The following is a 17930-nucleotide window of genomic DNA, read 5'->3' as shown; positions in this document are numbered from 1 at the left end:
ACGCTTTCGTAACGCCTTCTAATTCCGCAGAAAATGCTCTGAAACGTCCAAAAATGCCTTCAAAATCCTCCTTTAACCCCTCGGACCCCATGTAACGCACCTGAGAGGCCCCAAACCATCCGATAACTCCTCCGTAACGCCTTCGTAACGGCTCTTAATCACGCCAAAAATGGTCTGAAATAATCTGAAATGCCTCCAAAATCCCCCTTAAACCCCCTCGGACTCCATGCAACGCACCTGGGAGGCTCCAACCCCCCGAAAACTCCTCCGTAACGCTTTCGTAACGCCTCTTAATTCCACAGAAAATGCTCTGAAACGTCCTGAAATGCCTTCAAAATCCTCCATTTGTGATAATGTAAGCCCAAAAAGTGGATATCAATAAATTGCGCGCCAAAAAATAAAACAAATTAGCTAAAATAGTAAAAATAGCTTGAATTTGATGAAAAATCAGGCCATATTAATCCAGAGCCATGTATTACATGGAATACGCACATTAGGGTGGCCCACAAAAATTTCGAAAAATGCTAAGTCTTACCTCCTAAATCAGTTGTTTTGGACTCCCAGAAGCTACGTTCAGATAAAACCCATATATCCGAGGCGGTAAACGCACGGGTATTCAGCATGACCATGCTGAGGGTGACGGGTTCGATTCCCGGTCGGTCCAGGATCTTTACGTAAAGGAAATTTCCTTGACTTCCTTGGGCATAGAGTATCTTCGTGCCTGCCACACGATATACGCATGCAAGCAAAATGGTCATTGGCAGAGGAAGCTCTCAGTTAATAACTGTGGAAGTGCTCATAGAACACTAAGTTGAGAAGCAGACTTTGTCCCAATGAGGACGTTACGCCAAGAAGAGAGAGAGAGAGAAGCTACGTTCAAAATTTGAGCAAAATCGGTTGAGCCTAAGGGGGCGCTCAAAACGCTTGAAGGTCCGTATGGGAAAACTTGGCCAAATGTATGCAGAAATTTTAAGTTTTCGAATTTTGCCGCTAGGTGGCGTTGTAAGCGCTCAATAATCAAACCCTTTGGTATTATTGCAGGTGACTATATGCCAGAGAACTTTGTCGAAGACCGCGAAGTGATCCGACGGCTCTGAAAAAAGCTATACCCTAGGCAAAGTGAGGCAAAGTATTGAGATTTCATTATTGATATTATTCCTTTACATGTATTGGAAAAATAACAATAAAGTTTATCCTCACTTTTAGAGCAATCTTTAAAGGATACCTCTTTTTTCCTTTAAAGATCTTGTGCAACTTGGCATGGACAAACCTGATTTTCTACCGCGCTTGGGTTATTATTTTATTATGTTATGCATACCAAACCGTTTGATAGCATTTTATACCGCACAGATACTAAACCGTCCACTTTCTCAAATTTTCCTAGCGATAATCTTTTTTCAGTGCAGTACCTGGTCACAACCAATTTTCTCTTCCGTAAGCCCTCGTATTGTTCGCTTGAGGTCAACCTTAAACTTTTAATGAAGGTTTTTGTTTGTTTGCAACGCTAACAACATATCGACACACAGTAGCTGTTAATATTCTGAACGCCACTTTTGGACTCCGGACATCTTCCCCATATCAAATATACCCTAAAATACCATTAAATAGCCGCCATCTTGAATTTGGAGCCGCCATATTGGATTTTAGACCACCATCTTGGATATTCTGGTAGCCATTTTTGGACTCCGAACATTTTCCCTACACAAAATATACCCCATATTGCATGGCTTTAGAGCCTAAAACTCTATTAAACAGCCGCCATCTTGAATTTAGAGCATCCATCTTGAATATTAGGCTGCCATCTTGAATTTGTGCCGACATCGTGGAATTTCTGGTCTCCATTGATGATTTCCGCACAAAATTCATCAACCATGCTAAAAATTACAAAAATCGCCACAGTTTGATGGGGCTTGGTTTAGTTTTATATACGGCCAGTTCTACAGGTGCTGTTCCGGATCACTGAAATTGCCATAACTGCGGTACGCCTTGACCGACCCAGACCATTTTTAATAGCAAACAATGCGGAATTTTCAGATCGATTCATGGTATAATCCGAAAAATCGGACAATGGGAAGTGCCTTAAAAGTGAGTGAATTTATTTTGCGCACAGACATACATACACCCATACAGACATCATCTCAATTCGTCGAACTGAGTTGATTGATATATGAGACTTGATCCTCCGAGCCTTTACTCGAAAAATCGTTTTTTGAGTGAACATATAGCCTTTCCAGTACACTTAGTGTACGAGAAAGCCAAGACAAGGGAGATTGGCTAAAGGAATCCTTCGATACATTTTTGTCGAAATTTTTAGAGTAATATCTGCATTTTTGAAGGATTTCCTAGAGAAATTACTAGAAGAATTGTTGGAAGATTTTTACAAGAATTGCTGAAATATTTTAAGAAATACTTCCATGATTGATTCCTGAAGAAAAAAAATGCGATGATCAATAGAATATCAATAGAAAATCAATAGAAGTATTTTTACGGAAACTCATGGAATGTTTTGTTGGAAAATCCTAGGAGAAATTTCTTAGGAAATTTATGGAAGGTTTTGTAGGAATATTCTTAAGGTAATTTCTGGAAGATAATTTTATGGAGATTATGATTTCTTAAAAATCCCAACAAGACTGAGAAAAGGAAGGTTTTCTAAAGGGGGTCATTTGAGAAATTTCAAGAAGATTTATTGAAAAAAAAATCGTTGGTGGAATTATTTGAGGAAACTATGGAAAACGATGTGGAAAGTGAAAAATTAACCTTATATAAAAATTTGCGAAAGAAAAAGGTGAGATGGAATTCCAGGAAGAATTTTGCCATGAAATATCCTAACAATTTCTGAAGTAATCGCTGGAAAAAAGCCTAAAGAATTCCTGAAAGATTTTCTGTAGAAATCCAAAAGAATCCCTGGAGGTTCTTTTTGAATTAATTTAGAAATTATTGAGAAAAGCAATGGAATTTCGAAACTTCCGAATAAATTTTTTAAGATTTTCTAATAGGATTTATGATGAAGTTTCTCAAGAAACCGCTAAAAAACTTTTTTTAAACCTTCTCTAGAGGATTTTCTAGATTATTTTCCATAGAGAAATTGCTAACGAAATCCTGAAAGGTTATCTAAATAATCCTTGGACGAATTTTGTGAAGAGATCAGAGAATAAATTGGGAAGAAAAATTCCCATGATTAAAAAGAAGAACTCACAAAGGTTTTCTTAAATATATTCATTGGAGCACAATAATTGAATCGTTGAGCATGAGATAAACTAATAATGAACCAAAAAAGGACTTACCATTTTTGTCAAAGAATCAGAATTCTCATACTAGTAGCCATTTTTTTTTATCTGAAGAGGAAATTTTACAAAATAATATTGCTTATATAAGGGAGAATATTACTAAATCTTGTCTATGTAAGCACCGACCAATATTGATCAAAATTATTCTTGTATCTCGCCTAACGCCTCATGGCCAATTTGGTATCAATTACTAGTTTATAAATGAGCTTCCATAGCATGTAAACAATTATTGTAAAAGAACTACCATTTCCTTAAAATAATAAGATTAAATAATTGTCCCTCGAATTTTGTTTTCGTGTAATCCATGTTTATTTCGGGCACAACCTCAGTTCAATTCCCGGCACACCTTCTACGTGACACTCTGGTACATAGGAAGGTCACATTTATGATTTGACCGTAGGAGCTCATTCGAAAACTCGGTCAAATACTTCGCAATCCAAATGAAATCTTGTATTCAAAGTAATATTGACCAGAAAGCTTTTTAATTGAGATACATGTAGCTTTTGAATAACGACCAAAATGTACAATTAGTTTTTTTTGTCCACCAGATCATAACACGCCATCACAGTGCAACGAAGGATCTGTTGGGGGGTGACATTTCCACTAGCACGAATACACAATTATCGGAAGCAGCTTCCATTGCAGCAGCTCCAATGCTGAAATTCAATTTATTATTCATATTTATCTTAAATCTATTATAAAATAATCTTACATTTTGGTATTCCTACTCGCGCTATTTCACCTCTCCAAACAACAATCAGCTGTGCGCTGTTACATCATACCAGTGCTGCCAGTTTCACTAAAAACTTTATTTCTACCACAACAGGATCCTTTCTCTATGGTTGTGAAATACGATGTTTCGTATGCAGAAAATCCACGCACACATTTGCTTGCATCCTTCCTAAACGAAGACAACTAATTGGTTACATTTTACCGACGGAAAAAAAATGATTTATTTAATTAACTGAACAGCTTTTGCTGTATTCTGCAGTGGTGAAATTCAACTATGAAGTGCCACAGAGATTTTGTGGAGGGTGAATTGAGGCTGGTTCAACAAGTGAATCTAGCGAATTCAAAATTGAACGGCGATGAAGAACAATTCGGCTAGCAGTTGCTTTGGTGCGGTTTCTTTCGTCATACGTAAAACGAGAAACATTGTCAACTCGTAAGGAGTGAAATTGAAACGTTAAGTTTTGCGCGTAATTATTCAATTTCTCATCACCGGACAAGAGAATGAATATCATTTCGGGAAGCGAGCACATCGCTTCACTATTTGTTACCACAGACCACTCAGTAACTCGCGATGAAATTCTTGTTTGAAATTGAATCTGTCAATTCTTTCATGAAATCCGTTTGAATTTTTTCTGAAGCTTTCTGGAAAGCTATCTGGATATTTTAGCAGTTTGCTAAGTTTAGTGGTTCCCAACCTGCGGTCACGGTCAACGCGAATTTCTCAAGAGTAACTGAGAGGTCGAAATGAAAATGTTTTCCGGATACTACGCCTCCGGGACCACGTCCTAAAATGAAGCTCAATGGCTCCCAACGAGAATGTCCCAAGATCCGAAAGTGCTTTAGGAAGAGGTGCAAAAATTTTCTTGAACTTACGTCTCAAGGCAAAAAAGCAAAAAAGAACAGGGCTGGTATTATTATCACAGCACATATTATGCTTGATTGTGGGAAATTATCTGGCCACCCTACCCTGACGAGGATCGGTATGTTGTTTTCTTTCGAAGGCAGCTCGCTCCACTGACTGGTTCACTGTTGCGAACTACGACAAGGTACCAACCAGCCAACCCGCCAGCCCATCGACGACAACGACGGACGGCGAGTTGACGAAAACACGGACACGGGACAGTCGCTTCTTGGCTCTCCGTGCTCGCTCATCATCAGCAGGAGCAGTAGCAGCAGCAGCAGCAGCAGCAGCGGATTTGTATTTTTAAATTTTCCATACTCTCGGCTGCTGGTTGAAAATTGGTACCACTGCTGATAGAATTTCTTAAAATAAATCGCTTCAAACAACAAAAGATGGTGATAACTAACTGGTATGTGGACAGTAGTCGTCCACGAACACTAGGAGAACACGCTCGCTCCAACAATCGAGGAAGTGCCATCCGTCCGTCCGTCCGTGTATCTATCGGGGATCGGCTGGCTGGCTGGCTGGTGGCTGATATTTTTAGGGTCTTCCAATTACAACCACTCTCTTCTTCTGGCCACGACGGTGACGGACGCGGACCGAAATCGAGCAGAAAAAGGTGATCAACTTGGACACTTTTGTGTTTCGTTTTTTTCTTCCTGCTGCCCGTTGACTCTCGGCGTGATGCGAGATGGATGTGTGGAAGATTGATGATCGCACCCGAAGAAGCTCAGCGGTAATGGGATTTATCGAGGTTACGCGACACAATGATATTTCTCCCCATGGAATCGGACTGGCCGGCGCTCGCCTGGGGAGCAGAAGGTCCGACTTTCGTCACCGAGTGTCGTGTCGGTTTGTATTGGGGAGATTGTGTGACGGTGATTAAAATATGGGGGAAAATGTGTGAAAAGTCTCAATATTGATGATTTTTCTGCATTTTGTTCCAAATTCTACGAGTACTCGTAGAATTTTTGGAAGCTGCAAAACTAAAAAACAGGGTTTCTATGCTCCTTTGTATTTAAAGTTGTAATTGTGTTTGGGATAATCTTATGTTCAACAAGACTAATTATCATTCCGTATGATAACGTGCGAAACCAAGCGTCTCCATGGGTTTGCCTCGTGAGCTACATAAGAGCAAACATTTTCCTCTACTGACTACAAATTAAACCACCTATAACATCTAGAAAGTAAAGAATAACTTCACACAAGAAGAGCATTTCGTCCCATTATCCCCATCCAAGAGCACAGTCCGTGTGAGTGGAAAACTAATGCGAAGTAGATAGTGAAGAAAATGACCAGCCAGGAAGAGAGCACTTCTCTGGGAGATGGAAAAATGGCAAACAGTGATGGATGTAACTGTTTGGACATGAAATCCGGTCAACGTGATGCTGGGCCCATCAGTGGAAATTTATTGGTTTTGAACCGTGCGATTGCACCAATCGCACCCAGCCGGGTTGGAGGCTAAAAATGTTGCATTGTTGCACAATTTTTGGGAGGCGTTCGTTTCAAACTAGGAAATGTATCAATCTTCTCATTATTTTTTACATGGGGGAAATTACCTATTCTCGGCCGTTTTGTTCTCTTCGTCTTTGGGGGTTTTTTGAAGCCTATTGAACTCAGAATTGGTCTCAAATCCTTCCCAACTAAGCTGAACTATATGGCCAAGTTTCAGGCAATTTGGCTGACAAAAACCCCCCATGACGAAGAGAACAAACCTGCCGATAATACCCATTGTCACCCTATTTCCATTACATTAAACGCAACATACCTGCACCATTTGTAATTGATTATATTGAAATTTGACTACCGTGTTTGAAAATTTCATATTTTTGATTACTTTGTCTATAATTCATATCATTGAAACTATCAAATGTAGACACAATGGAATATTACACTAGTGAAATTGAGTACGCAATTTTGTCAATTTCTGGCCTTGCTGCTGACTAATTTTGAATGAAATTTAAAGAAATGGAAAGAAATTTTTGCAGGTACTAATAAAAGGATGGAAATCTAGTGATCATGATAGGATCCCAAATACGTCGCTTTTGCGCGATCATAGCAATAACGATAGAATTTTGTCGTCAAGCATAGATCCCGCAATAAAGCGTGCATCAGATGCTTTGAGTTATGGTAAATGATTTTAGCGAAAAAGCTGTATTTGATTTTTATTTATTATCTTTAGTTTACTGTTCTCATTTACCCCAGTGCATTTAGCTATCTGGGGCAAGTGAGACCTATGAGAATAAACAAACGCACAATTTTATGGGTTGATCTCGCCTTGTCCAGCATAAGACAAAATTAGCACGAAAGTCAATAAAAATTGACGCCTTAAGTAATCTTCTGTTGAATTGTACTTTATTACTTCTATATCCATGATCAAGTTCTTGGTTAAAGTAGTAAAATCTTGGATTAAACACTTTTTTTTTCGAAAGCATGTATTTTTCTTGTTTTCTTTTATATATCTTCCATTTTTTTCATTTTACTCTGCATAATGGGTTTTTATGAGCATTCAGGAACCGTCCATGAAAAATAATAATAGAAAACGGTATTTCGACACCAACATTTCAAAAGGGCGTAACTGCTTTTGGAATCATCACCTTCTTTTAAAGCTGTGGATCATGTGTTATGATTTCCATGTTTTTCACAACAAGTACCAGATGGGAAAAACTCTCCTCCTTCCGACAACCACGGTGGTTTGAGTGTAAGGGAGGCAGTACGACCTACAGCTTTGAAAGAAGGTATTACTTCCAAATGCAGTTACGCCCTTTTGAAATGTTGGTGCCGATTTCCAAAATTGACGGTTCAAAAAACATTATTTAATGATCGTAAGATTATGAAAGGGAGAATACGTTACTGAAAATCTTGAAACCCCAGATATCATCAGCTATGTAACATAAATGTAACATCAAGCCAGTTTCGAAATATTTTGTCACTTCGCTTTTGGGCTCTATTTATAAAAAATATATGTTTATTTTGCACGAGCTGATAGAGTTAAATCAAGTTTTTTTCCCAGCAATTTGTTATTAATTATGTTATGTAATTTATGCACGATACCACAAAACTCCTATATTTTTAATCAGTAAATATAGCTATTCGATATTTATGGTTTATTTTTCCTGCAGCAACTTATATTAAGCCTTTTGAACATAAACTCTGAATAGGTCCCACTCGCCCCGTGAAACGGAGTAAATGAAGATCTGCTACACTTTTCATTCTATGCATAACACAGCGCAACATTTTTTTGTCTCAAGAGAAAACTTATGTGTCTCCGAAGGATTTTGGGCCGCTGAATCCGAATCCGGGCTCAGATTTGCTCCAACACGTCACAATTTTGAGCTATACCTCAATTTATAGGGCAAAATATGCGATTTTGGGCTTTTTTGACTGCAAGCCATTAAGCTTGGAAATATTTTTTTTAGGCAATCAAATTGCCTTGATTGTATTCTGTCAATCAAGGGCTTGATTTTGCGGTTGTTCGTAAGAACTTTCTTTTGGAGGGAGATTCTTTTCCCTTGACCTACAGGAGAATGACTGATCGTTAACAACAGCAAAATCTTGATCAGATCGCTTTTCAGATAAGATTAGTGCTATAGACACTATATTAGTGCTATAGGCATATATATATATGCCTTGCTACAATAGAAAATCAATCTATCAAACTTCAAGCTTGTTGAGCGGCTCTTAGACTTGATCGATTATGCTTAAATTTTAAACGTAGCTTCTGGGAGTCCAAAACAACTTACTTAGGAGAACTTGGCATTTTTTAATTTCCTGATTTTTTTCAATGTTACTTGATAAATTTCATCACCTTTGATTGACTTACCTAAAAATAATAAGACCAGATATGGGTAATTACCTAAAAATAATAAGACCAGATATGGGTAATTACCTACTACAGATTTTTGTTTGTAATTTGTTCAAAATTAGTCTGGGAGGAGATTTTAATGATTTTTTGCAAGGGGCAAACCATAACTATCGGAAACGATCAAAATTGTTGTCATTCCCCCCCCCCCCCCCCAAATATAAAAGTGTAAAGGTGCTACACAAAGCACACTTACCGACGTTACACTGTTTCAATGATAAAGCTCTGACAGTACTGCATCGATTGTAATAAAATTTTGCACGGTTTTTTTTTTATTATTCCAGTGCAAAGTTACATACACATAGGTTTTGTTGCAAACAGGCCTTGGTGCACAAAATGAAATAAAACCCTACAAATGCATGATAAAGACGAACATAACCTATTGTCGAGGTAGTATTGAGGTATTCAGTGAAACTGGCAGCACTGACATGATATGACATAACAGCACAGAGCTTATTGTTGTTTGGAGAGGTGAAAATAACGCGAGTGAGAATACCAAATTGTAAGAATATTTTGTAATAAATTTAAGAAAAATATGAATAATAAATTGAAATTCAGCATTGGAGCTGCCACAATGAAAGCTGCTTCCGATAATCGTATGTTCGTGCTAGTGGATATTTCACTCTCGAACACATTTTTACAATATACAGTCAAGTCTTTTTACGGGGTTTCTATTTCTATGCGGCACATTACCCATATGGATAACAAATTCTGATTCAGGATAGTGTGGTTTAAGTGATTGTTATGGGTCCTTCAGTACATCCATCAAGAGTTGACAATTCGCCATTCTGTTCAGTTTTTATTGCTGCGTTTATAGACCTGCAGACTAGAGATCATCTGATTTCTTATAAAACTTGACTGAACATGCTATGTAATATATTATTTATTTTTCTTCCATCTCCTGCCATTCAAATTTGAGCCAGCCTAGTGATCATGTAGCGTATTTCTTTATTAAGTTCTGCACCAAAGAACAGATTTGATGAACTAGAATATTTAGCAGGGCTGCCCAACGTATGGCCCGCGACTCTTGGCCGGTGGAGTAAAAATTTGAAATTTTTCTCTTTTCCAATGAATTACAATTTCAAAGCAAGTTTAAAATTTAAAGAAAGTATAGGTATTTTCAAAGATTTCCAATCAGTTATTTTGAGCTTCTTACAGATTCCGGTCGGGAGAGGCATCAAATTTTCGCAATGAACTTTCAAATGTTTGCGAAATTTTGAAAATTCTGGCTGACATTGCAACTTAGAAAACCAACATTTCAGCGTAACCTCAGAGTAATTCTACTCATTTCCAGAATTTCCATTGTTGGGGGAAATTAAGCCACTGCGTCCAATTAGCTGAACAATAATTTAGCTTATTAGATGCAGTGACTTAATTTTCTCCAACAGCAGAAACAAAAAAAATCTTAAAATGAATAGAAGATTCAATAACGATTGTTGTGTATTTTAGAAATCTTATTTATGTGTCAATAATTTCAAAATTCCGGCAAGTTCTGTGACAAAACAAAAAATAAGAATCTTCGTTTGATGAATACCAATTTTTACAATATCGACAAGTAGGGTATTGTACCATTTAGGCAGGTGTACCTATTTTGGGCACATGTCGCTGTCGCATAACTAAGTCAATTTCAAACCGATTGATTTGAATTGTACAGAATTAGATACGGTACGTGCCTAACTCTTTACAACATTTCAAATCAATCGGTTTGAAATTGACTTAGTTATAGCGGAAAGTGCCCAAAATAGGTACACCTGCCTAAATGGTACAAGACTCTACTCAAAAATTCTTCAAAAATTTGCAAAACTCAAAAATTTCTTAAGAATTTGAATAAAAATGTAATATTCTTAAGTTTTGAAAAGCAAATAGGAAGAAAGCATAACCTTCGCCAAAAATGCTTAGAAAAGTTTCAGGAAAACCTGTAGGATTTTAAAAATTATATTCTGGTCCGTCAACTGGTGTGGGGTGTAAGCTATGGCCCGCGATCGTTAAAGGTGTCTTCGCAGAAAACTTGCAGTTGAAAATATGTTATTAGGCTGATACAAATTTAATTTTGACTTTTTGTCTCACCCCCCCCCCCCCTTCAAAAAATGTTTGGCTGGATTTTTCATATCGAGTGGGCAGATAAAAAAGATTAATCAAAATATCAGGTCATGCTAAAAATTCTTTAACAAATTCGATGAGTTTATAATATTTTTCAGATTTAATCCTTTATTTTTATATCCCCCCCTGGACCAGCCAAACAAAAAGTGGGGACAAAAAGTGAAATAAATATTTGTAACGGCCTTATGATCAAAAAATATATTTTTTCATGGACTATCCTAAGATTGTTATGAAACATGGTTGTAAATCAATCACTTTTTTTTAAATATATTTCTACAAAAAGCAGAAAAATGCAAAGAGAGTGGAAAAAAAGATAGTATGGGCTCATCGGTCGTAAAAATTACGAGTACCGGGTGATTTTGTTCCCCTGGGGTCTATTGAACCCTACGACAATAATGATTGTATCTTTTGATCGCGACTTCCTAGAATAATACTGTTTTCGATAAAATAATTCAAAAAACCAATGGCAATCTTATGATAAACAACTTGAATCAATATTAGCCCAGTAGTTGGTGCTGGTGTGTATTCAAATTGTGGATTGAAAGTTATATATTTTTTAGTATGTTAAAGTTCTGAATATATAGTCTTCGCCCAAAGTGTTCAATGCGTCAAGGATTTTTTTTTTAGTTTTTCTGCGAGGTGGCATCCTTTAGAAACCCAGTATGACAAGGACAATTCTTTTGTGGTAAATATCTTGAGAATGACACAATATATTTACATATTATGCAAAATACCAAATATTTCTTACTTGGTGGATTATTTACTTGAGAATTTACTAACGAGGTGCAAAAGTAGCTGCAAAGATTACATATGGCTGTGATTTTTGAACCGTATTCAAAAATGTGTTATGTAATTATTACGCTGATATCTTGACCGAAAGATAATATTTAAAGTTGATGACTTCGGCAGAATTGTTCATATGAATGTAATTTTTTGTTTAAATGATCTTTAATTTGGAATTTTCTCAGTAGATGGTATTTTCGTACAATAAGTTTATTTCATCGATATCTCAGTCCAACGAAAAGATATAATTTTGGTGTTTTCTGCAAACATATTGGTCTAAGCGTTGCTTGTTAGTAAGAATTTGCGCTTGGGCGAAAATAGTGTCTTTTACTGATAAGCTGCCCAGTAAAATAATAAAAACTTGGCGTCCTTTACGAAATTAAACTAAATATTAAGAGCAGCTTATCATCTCACTTGATACTTTCCAGGATTTCTTCAAATATTTTTCTACCAATTTCTTCAGGGATCCAGAAATTTCTTCAGAATTCCTTCAGGATGTCTTCAAGGATCTTCCAGTATTTTTTTTGGGGATTCTACCAAATTTCCATCAATAAACTTTGAATGCTTCACCACGTAATTCCATTCTATATACCAAACTTTCTACGTAATCATTATCCTGGGTTTCACATATATCATCATGCACATATAAATTGCATGCTCACTATCGCCGCCTAGTAGTGGAATATCAAAACAAACGGTCCAAGACCAACCGAATAATTTTGCTGAATACATCAACTCTATGAGTATTCTAGATCCTGTAATGTACGAGATGTAAATTTCATCAGTGTTACATCTGTTTGTCTTTGGTTTCTCTTTGGGTATTCAAAGTGGGATTCGAATATTACGTAACGAAAAACTTGTCAATTTTTGACCTCCACGAGGATCCTTTCTCCAAGTAATATGCGATGATTATCCGTCTACAGAAGTGTGATTTGTTCTACTGTTTCGGTGCGTCTACGTTCCATCCTTTTCTTTTGGGGCATTTTTGAATGCTCTCTAACGCCACTAGTGGAAACTCCCCGAACTAAGTTGTTCATCACTAGATAAGTCTATTACAAGTTTTATTTATTGTGTTATACGTACGTTTTTAACTTTAAAATTTTTACGTAAGTTTAATGCACATTTATAGTGCTCTGAAGTGGTAGGGCAATATGAGAAATCAGTGATATCATTTTGATGGCCTACATTTAGGTAATTTCGGGCAATTAATAACTGGAAGACATGTGTAGACCCTTCCCTAACAGGGACATCAAAGTGTAGACGTCTCACATTAAAATCTGATTCAGGATGTCCCCTTAGGATTATAAATTCCTAAATAAAACTCAAGCCATGAAAGCAACTAATGCTCCGAATGAAAGGCAACCAGCCAGATGAAATACGAATACAGGATTGACTGATCATTAGCCTGGTACACGGTTTATATGGGAAAATACAAAAAATGGAAAAACTCAAGTTCCTGTATACTTTTTGAGTTCCACTTTGGTCCCATATCAACTGTGCAAAATTTCAGATCGATCGGAAAAACTATATTTTAGCGCCCGCCATTCTAAGTTTCTCATACGATTTACTATGGGGAAATTTTACTCCTGCGAAGAAAAATCACTAGGAGTCTCCCCTAGATCCCTAAAAATAAGTCGATGGATGATTTCTGTAGATAACTTCACGAGGAATCAGACCTCTGAAGACAGCAAATCGATGCGACGTTCGTGATTAGACGAAAGTTATTAGGCCTCACCCGATCGATAAAATATCGAGATTTTATTATTTATTGTTATTCCTTACATGTTAAACAGCGTTTGCATGCCATTCGGTTTTCAGCCAATAACTTTTTTCACATGCCTCAGATCGCTTTGCGGTCTTCGGAGGGTTGGTGCCTCGTAAAATTTCCAACAGAAATCATTCATCGATTTATTTTTAGGGGTTAAGGGGCAACTAGTGGCGATTTTTCTTTGAAAAAGTGATTTTCCCCATACTAAATCGTATGAAAATTTAAAATGGCTGGCGCTAAAATATAGTTTCTCCGATCGATCTGAAATTTTGCACAGTTGATATGGGACCAAAATGGAACTCAAAAAGTGTACAGGAGTAAAATGTCTTTTTGTGTCCCACGCTACTGATCATCCCGTGATTCGCAAATTGTTATCCACTAGGCTAACAGGGCAAAATATATGTTCTGTGTTGTGTATGTCCAAATGTAATGTCCTAGCTTATTACGCATTTGTAGCGTTCCACTACAAGGTGTTATATTTTAATATGCATTTGTAGTGCCTCATTATTTTTTCGTAATTCGTCTTGACTTTCCTAACATCTTTGCCAAAAACATCACCCTTTTAAAAAGTAAGTGTGGTATATTTTTCTGCTTTTTCAGTCGGAAGACCAACTAAAACGTTGTTTTTCAATTCTGATCCGACGTTTCGGGCCATTATTGGTCTTTTTTCTGAGGATTAAAGGACCAATTAAGGCCGAAAACGTTGGATCAGAATTAAAAAAAAAAAAATAAAATAACGCTACAGCTAGTCTTCCGACTGCAAAAGACTAATTATATGTCATATAAGTTTCCACAGTCGATAGCCAATGAATCCCCAGGATCACTACCATCTTCTTGAAAGTTAATGTGTAATGTGGGGCAAAAGTTCGACCCCAGTTGATTTTTTTTTCAAAAAAATTGAAGCGGATGAAATTAAATGAATACCGTTTGGTGTTTCTACCATCCATGAGCTAAAATTTTTCTAAACAAAATTACGCCAAATGGCTTTTCAATTTTGAGTTATCACACTTTTTGTAAGTGTGCTCAGTTTTCCGCCAAATTCCGATAAAACAACATTTTTTTTCAACTTTGATTGAATTTTCTCACTAATTCCCATCGTTTTTAATATTACATTTTGCAGTTGCAAAAAGTTGTATATGCCAAAGTTTTTTTTGATATGCCTAGTTACGCCCTAAAATAAAAGACCGAATTCAATTTCATTACAATTCCAATTCCATTTTTCGAAATATTGATCAATTTTCATAATTGTTGGAGTGAAAGACTCTTTTTCAAAAAGGGTTCGAACAACCTTGACACCCGAAAGAAATCATTTGTATTGAGCTTAAAAACTTCAAAAGAAACTCTTGCCCCACTCAAATTTTTGCTCCACTATACTCTATAGTAAAGGTAAATTAGTCGTAAATTTAGTATGTCAAACACGAGAATCACAGGTGTACTCAAAGAAACGTGGAAAACGACGGTTTTCATTAAACCTATAAACTACCATGTGCTTCCATCTCATTACATTTGCTGTTGCAAAGTGTTCGATGGAGCCCCATTGCAAGCCCAAAGCACAAAATACATGCGGGCGGTTTTTCCATCTTCCAATAATCTAACACTTTATTGGTAATATCTTTTCGAAGTGTTAATTCGATTGGATTCCTAATTCAGTTTGACTGTGAGTTTAACCCTCTAATACCCAATCCCGCCTTTAGACGGGGTATAGTTTGAACATTTTTGTAATTTTTGTTTCAGGAAAATCTTTTTTTTTATATTTTTGGCTGATATTTAGGACTGTTCTGTATATCTCAAAATGGTTTTTGGTGTATTTTAAAGCGTATTTATATTTTTTAAAAATTGATATTTTAGTCACCTTTTAGAAGTCATTATTTATTTTGTATTGAATCGCTACAATTAACATATTTTAAATTTTTCCCAAATCCTTCTATCCATGTTTAATAGTTTAAGGGAATCGAATACACTCTAAAATTATTTTTCTTAAAATTACACGGAAAATAAAATAATATATATATATAATATAACAATAATCATAAAATCTCAAAATGTTTTCATCTCAAAAAATTCGTTCCCCAAATTGGCTTCCAGGAAAAGTATAAAAGTGCGGGGATGTTCAAAAACAAAAAATAGTAAAATCAAAAACTGAAATTCACGAAATCGAGAATCAAAATAATCATCTTCCAAAACATGTTTAAATCGATTTTAGATGACGGAAAATGATATTTAGATCAAAATCAAAAATTTGGGTATTAGAGGGTTAATCAACTGTTGTAGCTACAGCCCAAATATCGAGCGAACTACGTAAGTATGTATTGTTTTATGCTACTAATTCACTAGTAGATGGAATCTCCCCAACGATATTGTGATATTTGCAACCTGCAGTGCTACCCTCTCGGCCAAGGCACAGGTATTTGCGCGCTTTTCCTCCACGATCGGTGGTGGCTTGAACCGGGAGAGGATTTCAATTGTTTCCAAAAATATCCCTGATTGTGAACCCATCATCAATCAGCAGTTCTGGTGGTATCTGTTATTTTGTCTTTGAGTTTCGTTTTCTCCTTGAGGTCTGACTGAGTTGCACGTTATCCGATAAATTATTACTCGTTCTTGCAATGTTATGATTTGTTGTTTGTGCTCTTTTCATTGTCAATTTGTCTCTGAAACTGCACTTTTGCGAATTGCTTTCCACGATGGAACCCGGTGAATCGGTTTCTCCGATCGGTCGGTTTTGATTGAGTAGAAAAAACAAAATTTATTTATAACTGCAATTGAATTGACGATTAAGGAGCACAAAAATCGAGTGTCATCGGAAGAAAAGTGCTGGGAAATTCAGTTATCGTCTTCACTCACTGTAACACGCTCTCAGACACTTACTCGGGTCGACACGGGGAAGGTGGTGGTCAATGTAATGTTCAGCTTTTTCCCTTTCTTCGTCTTCGTCGTCGGTTTGGAAAACCGAGAAGCTCTTTGACATTTCTCAGCCGCCAACACGTTAGGAATGTGCTCTGTAATGGTGAGTGATTTGTTCACTTTCAATCGCGAAAATTGCATGGAATCTTAGGAAGACGAAACTCGCGCACTTATCCTAGCATAGTTTATTGGTGACTAATTGCCTAATGAACACAGGATTTGCTACACACCGAACCACATGTGAATGGTCGACAATGCTTCTTCTTTTTTCACACTTGCTGATGATGATCACTGATTCACGCGGATCGATGGTGGGAGAGAGTAAAACGCATTTGTGAAAGTGGGTGAGCATGTCCTTACGATCGATGCACTGTAGTCGGGGGATCAGGGGGTGTTGATAAAATGCACACTTGTGTTCACCTTGAGGTTGAAGGACTCGAAGAATCCTTCCTTCTGGCTTGCTTCCTTCAAATGGAACAATTGCTTCTTCTTGGACTGCGACTGCGACGTAACACAAGAGTTGACGGTCCGTCGCGACGATCACCACGTTCTGCAATAAATAGATCGGCCGAAAAAAGTGCCAATGCAAGCCTGGTGGTACAAAGCTGGGCAACCGAACGCCGTGCCGCGCTGAGCTACTTTGACATCTCCCAAAAATCCAGGCCGTATTGTACTATTTTTAGTCTCTGGTGGCCTGGAGAACTGCCACCACTACTAACACTATATACTAGCTAGCGGCTAGCGGAGCTACTCTCTAATGTCACGCGTGCTCCTCTTCTGCTACCGAGAGCATGCATACAAACGGTCCGCGACTGTGTGGCGGAAGAAGAAGATCTGCGCGCTCCACGATCTTGGCGACTTTTGAAAACCGCGATCTCTTCGCGAGAATGTTTTCCACACGTACAAAAACGCCAAAGGGACAGAGCGTGTGGACACTCGGCACTCGATGATGAGGACGACGACGACGACGCAGACGGTGGTAACGATGTTTACGCTTTTTGGTCACTGCCGTTGTTCTTCCAAGCTGATGGCACACGATCGACGGACGGACGACGGCATCATGTGTTTGTTGCTTCTTGTGGGGCTGCCTGATCACACTACACTGGGAACGCCGTGATCGGACGCGACTTGAGAAGATCGAGCTTCGTCTCCGACGATTGACTGACCGAGACTAACTGGCGTGTTTGGCGAGTTTTTCCCAACGAATGTGGGAGCCGAGCCGAGGAAAACTCACTGCGCAGCTTTCTAAGCGTCTTCACCCGAGCTGGGTGGGAGAGGAGTGGGGCGGGTGGAAAGGATCGCGGTTACAGTGACACCTCGTTGATTTGATGTTTTATTTGACTCTGATTACTGCTCGAAAGCGACCCGTTTCAAATGCACGGCTTTCTGAGCAACAATCAAAATTTTATAGAAACATCGTTGGAGGATTGCACACTAACCTTTTTTTCATGAAATTTGAAGATGTAAACAGAATCAAATCACTCCAAACCTTAAGCGCTACTCGACAAACTTCCATGATAAAATGTTGCTTTGAAAATATAGCTTGTAAACTGCTTCATAGTCATTACCTTGAATGATTATAATAATTTTTTG

The 17930-nt window shown here is 37.6% G+C and overlaps 1 protein-coding gene across 2 annotated transcripts in view; it reads right to left on the bottom strand.

The window, feature by feature from the left end:
- LOC109414187 (broad-complex core protein isoforms 1/2/3/4/5) overlaps positions 1-17699 on the bottom strand; it is a 106691-nt gene extending 88992 nt beyond the window's left edge. For both annotated transcript variants that reach the window (XM_019687970.3, XM_062859544.1), the window contains exon 1: positions 16758-17699. The gene's annotated coding sequence lies outside the window, so the exon portion shown is untranslated. The remainder of the gene's footprint in view (positions 1-16757) is intronic.
- Positions 17700-17930: the final 231 nt, after the last annotated feature.

Source organism: Aedes albopictus, chromosome 3 (assembly GCF_035046485.1).
Source record: "Aedes albopictus strain Foshan chromosome 3, AalbF5, whole genome shotgun sequence".
Taxonomy (NCBI): domain Eukaryota; kingdom Metazoa; phylum Arthropoda; class Insecta; order Diptera; family Culicidae; genus Aedes; species Aedes albopictus.
Note: the sequence above shows the minus strand (reverse complement) of the source record. Positions and strands in the feature narration are given on the sequence as shown.